Below are 7,468 nucleotides of genomic sequence, written 5' to 3'. Positions count from 1 at the left end.
TTGGCTCCAAGGCTTCCAATATGTTAAATATTTTCTCCATAGATTTTTCCACATCTATTTGTGTTACCTCTCTGTCTTTTGTATCCATAATGTTCGATTTCCTTTTTCTTATTGGCATCTGAAGGTGGTCTTGATGATAGTGTTAATTGGAATTAATAAAAAATAAAAAGGAAAAAAAAAGAAAAAAGGAAAAGACTCCACAAAAAAAAGTAATAATTTATTATTTCCCCCTTTTTTCTTTCTTTTCTTCCCCTCCTCTCACCTCCTTAGGGAAATATCGTGGTGACCTGTGAATTATATTATGCTAAATGGAACAAAAACTGCTTATAATGGAGGGCCTAATTTGGGGTGAAGAGTTCAAGGGGCAAAAAAGGGAGTAGGGACCTACTAAATACAAAAAAAAAGGGGGGGGGGAGAAAATCTTAGACAAGCATAAAATGATTTGCTTGTAAGTGATGGTCGACTAAGAGATATAATGAGAGGGATGAGAGGGAAACAGAAAAAAGGAGAGAAAAAACAATAATTAAAAAAGAAAAAAATAAAAATAATAAGTAAAAATCTGTTGTATTAAGTGGAGCGAAGACTAAATACAATGGAGACTTTGGGTTGGGAGGAATGCTAGTGAGTTAAAAAGCAATGTAAAAAGTGCCCAAAATGCCACAAAAACAAACAAATAGAGGAAAACCAAGAACAAAAGCAGAAGAAGAAAAAAAAGAACAACAACAAAAAAAAAACCCACAAAAACTTGAGTCCCAAATTAAATAATTTGTTCGTGATTGAGGCTTAAATGGGAGGAAAAGTAAAAGGAGAAAAGAAGAAATGAATAGAAAGGAAAAAATAAGAGTAAGAGAGAAACGAAGGAAGAAAAAAAGGAAAGGAAAAAAAAACAAAAGGGGAGAGAGTGAGAGTTAAGGGTTTTGGAGTGTAACTCTAAAGGAGAGTTAGGATGAAGAAAAGAAATAAAATGTAACACTCATGGGTACTGTAGTTCAAGAAAAGGGTAGCATAAGATGGGCAGAGAGTAAAAGGACCGAGGTGGAAGAAATAGAAATAATAATAAAGGCAATAAGATAGAAGAAAGAAACAACAACAACAAAGAATTAGTGGAACAAGTTATAAAGTCTGTGGATTTTTCTTGATTTTGAGAGGTTAACTTCTTCCTTTTTTCTTTTCTCCCCCTCTTCCTGGTCGGTGACTCTGTACCCTAGGTTCTGCCCCTGTGTCACTCTTAGGTAGGAATTTGCAGTTGATGGTATTCTATGGCAATGTCATATAATTGGCTTTAGTCTCGCTAGTAGTCAAGGCTTGTTGGCGTTTGCAGAGTCCAACAATGAGAGAGTTTGCTTTCCTGGAGTCTCTTTCCTAGTCTCCCCTTCCTGAATTAGCAGCCTGGTGATCCAGCTATGAGGCTGCCACTGCTTCTGTCTGGGGAGTAAGAGGCTCAAAGAGCTGGGAAATCCCCACTCTATCCTCACTCAGCGCAAGGCTCTGGGTAAGGTTCTGGCAGTCAGAGCCTCCAGCGTAATCAGGTGGGGCTGGGAGTCAATTGTTGTCAAGGTGACTGTTCAGCGCCTATCATTCAGTTGGACCACTCAACCCAGGCTTTCCACACTTGGTAGCCTGTTTTGGCTGGGAAGAAGAAGCACTAGTCGCTGTTTGCTTTATGGATCTTAATATCTGCCAAGTCCCTCTTGTTAGGTATATCCCTGAATATGGAGGCTCTGTCAATCAGAAGTTGCCCCCGCCCCTTTAGCGAAAGGCACTGAAAAATATCATGCCTCTTGTCTTGGATCGCTGAACTGGGAGAGATCTTATCAATTAGAGCCCCATGGGAATCGCTTCTCGGCCTTTTGGCTAAGATCAAGTGTAGAGCCCCATGGGTGCGTAGATTTTGTGGGTTAAGCTAATTTCAGTGATTGGATCCGCAGCTGTGCTCCAGAAAGTATTTCAGGCTGTCTGCGCGCCCCTCCCCCCAGCGCTTGATTGTTAGCTTGAATGGCTGGGTGAGGTGCCCCGCCCATGGAGAGAATCTCCTGACTAGGAAAGACAGCCTTGGCGCCCCTCCCCAGGCTGGGGGGGGGGGGCACCGCAGCACGGGGTGCGCGCGGTTTCTTGGCACACCAGTGGACAGGGACCGGGGCACGGGGCGCGGCGCGGGGTTTCTCCGCACGCCAGTGGCCGGGGACTGCGGCACGGGGCGCGCGCACGGTTTCTCAGGGTATTCTGCTTGTGTCTTGATGAGATAAAGGGTCAGCAGCAGCTTTGAGCTTCTTGACAGCCAACGCCAAAAAAAAAGAAAGTGGAGTTTTCTTTTCTTTTCTTTTCTTTTTTTTTAACAGAGACAGGGAAAGAGTCAGAGAGAGGGATAGATAGGATCAGACAGGAACAACGGGGAGAGATGAGAAGCATCAATCATCAGTTTTTCATTGAGATACCTTAGTAGTTCATTGATTGCTTTCTCATATGTGCCTTGACCGTGGGGCTGCAGCAGACTGAGTAACCCCTTGCTTGAGCCAGCGACCTTGCGTCCAAGCTGGTGAGCTTTTGCTCAAACCAGATGACCCTGCACTCAAGCTGGAGACCTCGGGGTCTCAAACCTGGGTCCTCAGCATCCCAGTCTGACCCTCTATCCACTGCGCCACCGCCTGGTCAGGCAGAAGTGGAGTTTTCAAATGTCTTGGCTAGCTGGAGTAACAGAGACAGGTACCACGCAGGCCCCTGGCCTCCCTGCCGGTGGGCTTCTTCTGGTAAGAACACCTGTCCTGTCTGGGCCCCCCTTCCATCTGCCTTCTTTTCCAATGCTCTTAACAATTCACTTTTCGTGCAGGAACTTTCTTCGTTTTCCATTCCTGGTAGATATAACCCTGCCTTGAATTTTGTGTGGCGCAAGCAGCATCTCAGAAAGGAGGCTAGGGCTTCTTCTCCTTACACCTTTTTATTTTTCTATGACTAAAAACAAAATAAAATAAAAAGATTTCTTTGAGAAGTACACCACCCTATTGAGTGTAGCATATGCCACTTACTAAGCCTTCATTCTTGGGCTCCTCAGTGCTCCAAAGGAACCATCAAAAGTTACTTTCCCAGACTTACAATTGAATTCTGCTCAGAAGGAAAATATCACTCAGATTTTTCCTTACCAGTTATAAGCTAACCTTCAAATTTGTGTCTGGCACATGCTGTCCTTTTGCTGTGGTTTCAGCTATCATGTTTGGATAGTGTTCGGGATGCTCTCAGAGATTTTTTAAGTGGGTGGCACTGGCGGGTTTACTAAATCTGGATTTAGCTATTAGATTGTTGTTAGTACTGCCGCCTTTGAGCCCTCAGCCCCAGCCGACCCAATTCTTCTCCTTCTTTGGTTCTTCCATCCTCTATCACTAAGCCTGTTAGAATATGCCCCATAAAGCCCTGTGCAGCAAGACCTGGAAGCCATGCCTTCAGTCTGTTGGCCCAGGCTCTCCCCTTTTACTTGCAGCACTTTGAAGAATAGCTATCAGCTTCTCTGCCTTTCCAGTGTATGTAGCCATGAGGACAAAAGTTTGTGTCCAATATACAAGTGCAACCATCTCAGAGCATGTGGTTAATTAAAATTTCATCAGTTGTCCACTCCATGTCACAGAGGATGCAGAAGAGGTAGGCACAAGTTGTTGGACAACTAAAACAGCATCACTTAATGAAGCCAAATAAAATGAACCCTATTTAATCTCAAGTGAAGTGGTATCATTTCTAGAATGGGCACACATGCACCTTTAAACAGTTTTGATGTACACAAAATTGATGTAACAGCTTGCTAGATGAATGGATCTATTAGGGGCACAGAGTTTATCATTTAGAATTTCCCCCCCACAGTGCCAAGCATTATAACTTGCACATAATAAGTATTGAAAAGTAGCCTGACCTGTGCTGATGCAGTGGATAAAGCTTCAATCTGGAATGTGAGATTGCTGGTTTGAAACCCTGGGCTTGTCTGGTCAAAGCACATACAAGAAGCAACTGTAAGTTGATGCTTCCCACACCTCCCCTGCCTTTCTCTCTCTCTCTCTTTCCCCTCTCTCTAAAAATCAATAAATAAAATCTTTAAAAATAAATTATTTGTGGACTCAATGCACATTTTAGATGATACTGGCTCTAAATTGAGGCTTAAAGAATGTCTATTTATCCCCTGGAATGTTTTTTTCATAAAAGGGGTTATTTATTTATTTATTATGGTATTTGGCCTTTGGCTACACTATTTCTTGTGCTTTCCCATTTGATTTTGACTTCCTGTGTATCATTTTTATCTTGGCATGGTCTTTCTGACAGAGTTAGAGTACAGGAATTCTTTCTTCTCTAGCTACCCCAAAGATCAGATCACTTTTCTGGGAGTACCACAACCAAGTCTAGGCAAGTTCAACACAATCTAGAGGTTAATTGGTACCAGCTCACCAAAAGACTTTGGATACTGCCCCTGCCCCCCAAAATAGAACATATAGTTGGCAAAGCACATTACCTATGACATAATCTCTTTCTCTGGGTGACATTCATGATTGTTTCTTCCCAAAGTAAGTGAGATCGTCTTAACATCTAACTGAAACAAATATTCCTGGATATCAAAGATGAGAAGTATTGTAAGTCTTACATCTGTAACAAATTAAGACATATAATAATATAATATAATAATTCCTGGTTGTAAAAGTGAAAACTCAGCCTCATAAAAGGCGAGACTAGCTAGGGTTAAAAAGAAAGTTACAGCCAATCTGAGAGCAAAACCTGGCCAGAGTGTTTTAAGGTAGGTGCCTCTACATCAGAAGTGCTGTTGGGATGGGGCATTGAAGTTGCCTACAACAGTTTACAGACTAGGAAACATGAATTATTGGCGCCCAAACTGGGAATGCTGATGAAGAGTATGACACCGATGCTGATATATAAACACTCTCTCTTTATATATTTTTATCCATCTATCACATATATGTAGGTGCTTCTACTGAGACTCTACTGGAACTCTCCTCAACCTCTTTAAAGTATTTAAAGCATTTAAAATCATTCCCATTAAAAGGCATGATGTTGCCTGTAAGGCAGAAAAAGTACTCACCTCACCTGTCAAAGGGGTTATTGCAAAGATTAAAGTGAAGGCTAAAAAACCCAGAAGGCACAATGTAAAATGCAAAGTGTTTATGTTAATTCTAATAAAACATGTGGGCAGAGACTTTTCTGCTAAGTTTAGAATTGAACTTGAAATCTGCACCTATAACAATGCAATAGATAATAAATACTCTTGAATGAATTACTGATAAATTTTAAAAATCAGAATCATTACAAGCTAATGTCTTTCAAGGGTCACATTTTGAAAATCTCTCCATACATTAAAAAATAAACGGCAAGAGTTAAAATTACAGCATATTTTAAACACTTACATTGAAAAAAATTAAGACTTTTAATACCCACGAACACAAAATATCTTCATTATTTGGAGATAATATCAACAGTCTTTGTAATGTGAGGCCTAAGGTTAAAGACATTTCTATTTCCTCATCCCCATGTCTGAGATTTTGACCTCTCTCTTAGGCAAATTTTTATTTTCATGACACATTCGGGGCACAGCTATTCTTTGAGAACATTTTTTAGATGTTATACATTAGACAGAATCAATCATGATCCTAGAAATGACCACAGACATGGTTGATCTTACCAGGTCTCAAATTACAAACTGGCCCCTAAAGCAACAGTTCCCTGCCTCTCCCAGGGGAAGAAACTGGAGAAAGCCTCTGGAAAGGTTTGGAAGCAGAGCCAAGAGTGCCCTCTAGTGGCGAGTAAATAAAAAAGCTTCATTCTCAGTTGACTTCCTTTGGTGGCTTTGTCCCTGTAGATAGATATACCCTGTATCTTCAAGTTCCAAGTTATTGAATACAAATATTAGTCTTTTCCTTGCCGTAGAGGTCTGTGGACATATTTCTAACCTGCTCGGTACAACATATATCAAGTACAGTTAATAAGAACAGTCAGAACTCCTACAAACTTGTTAGGAAACTTCTTGAGGCACAAGATCCAACCTTGTTCTGCACTCTCAGCCCCATAGAATGGAGCCTTTGCTCATTACCGTGGTCTGGTGTGTTGGCGCTTCAATGACCACAGGTTTTCAAGGGCACCTATGGAAGCCTCTACAGCAGCAACCAACGCAGAAGAAACCAAGTCACCTAGGGCACTGTCACTGGTCCCGTGAGCTCTGTCCCGCTGTTGGTGTAAAACAAACAAAAACACCTCCTCACTGTCCCTTTCTTTCCACCCTAGCCAAGGATCTTCGACCTGCTTGGCCAAACCAGTTTGCCTTGGTCGAAGGAGGAAGAAGCATTCTTTATTGTGGGGAACATTAGTCCAGCGAGGAGAGTGGCATCCTCCTAGGAATGTGTATCTTTTGCATCTACTACAATTTTTATTCCTTCCTATGGTTGCCATGAAAAAACAGATTCCACTTTAGTCCTGTATGATTCCATATATTACCTGTGCATCTAATTTTGTTTAAATGACAAAATCTACCCTTTTTTCACACATATTTATTGACTCACTATATTCTAAGCTGTGTGTTAGATTTGGGGTAAAATACATCTTCTGCCCTCAAGCTCCCTGAGTGGGAGAGATCACATTAGACCACCAAATCTAGGTGGTAGAGCCCCTGTAGCATGACTTGTCTCTGACAGGCTTGTTTCCTCATTTGCTCATGGAGGGAGTTAGATGGACGGTCCTTGAATCACTGGTCCTGCCTACGACAGGCCCGTGCCTGCAGATGGGTTCATCACTGCTTAGTCTCTGTTCAGCCTCCCCCAGTGAACCCTGCAGGATAATGAGAAAGGCCAGTGTTTCCACATTATTTCCAGTGCTCCTTAGGCTTGAGACTGTTAGATTCAGGGAGGCGTGCTGTGGCTGCCAGAGTGTAACATTTTGGTGCAGGAACAGGGAGGTGCTGATAGGGCCCTGCTGTGGCTGCCAGAGTGTAACTATTGAAGGAACAGGGGGTGCTGATAGGGCCCCTGTGAGGTTGAGAACAAGGAAGGTCAGAGACCCTTATCAGAAGTTTATGTTTGAAATTCACCACTAAGCTAAACCCGGCCCCTGTTGCTACGCTGCGTGTGACCTCCCTAGCGAATAGCTAAACTGCCACATCTGCTTCTGTATAATGCTTGCTCACTTAGGATATATAAGGACCTAGCTGTAAGCACCAGGCGCGACTCCCATTTGCAGCTCCTTGTGAGTACGGTGTCTCCGGACATCTTGGGAGTTTGCCCCTGCGCAGGTTAAACTGGCCAATAAAGTAACATCTAAGCTCCTGAAAGTCTCCGACGTTTGTTCTCGTACCTGGTGGATGCAACAGAGACCACTCTCTACTCCCTATTGGAGAGGATCAAATGTTCATGGGTAGTGCAGGTAAAGTTTACAAGGAGTAAGGAAGAGGGGGAAGAGATGAGAAAGAAAAGCACAAGTCTTACCAAAAGAAAAA

This window comes from Saccopteryx bilineata, chromosome 9 (assembly GCF_036850765.1).
Source record: "Saccopteryx bilineata isolate mSacBil1 chromosome 9, mSacBil1_pri_phased_curated, whole genome shotgun sequence".
NCBI lineage: Eukaryota > Metazoa > Chordata > Mammalia > Chiroptera > Emballonuridae > Saccopteryx > Saccopteryx bilineata.
This window is presented reverse-complemented; position numbering follows the sequence as displayed.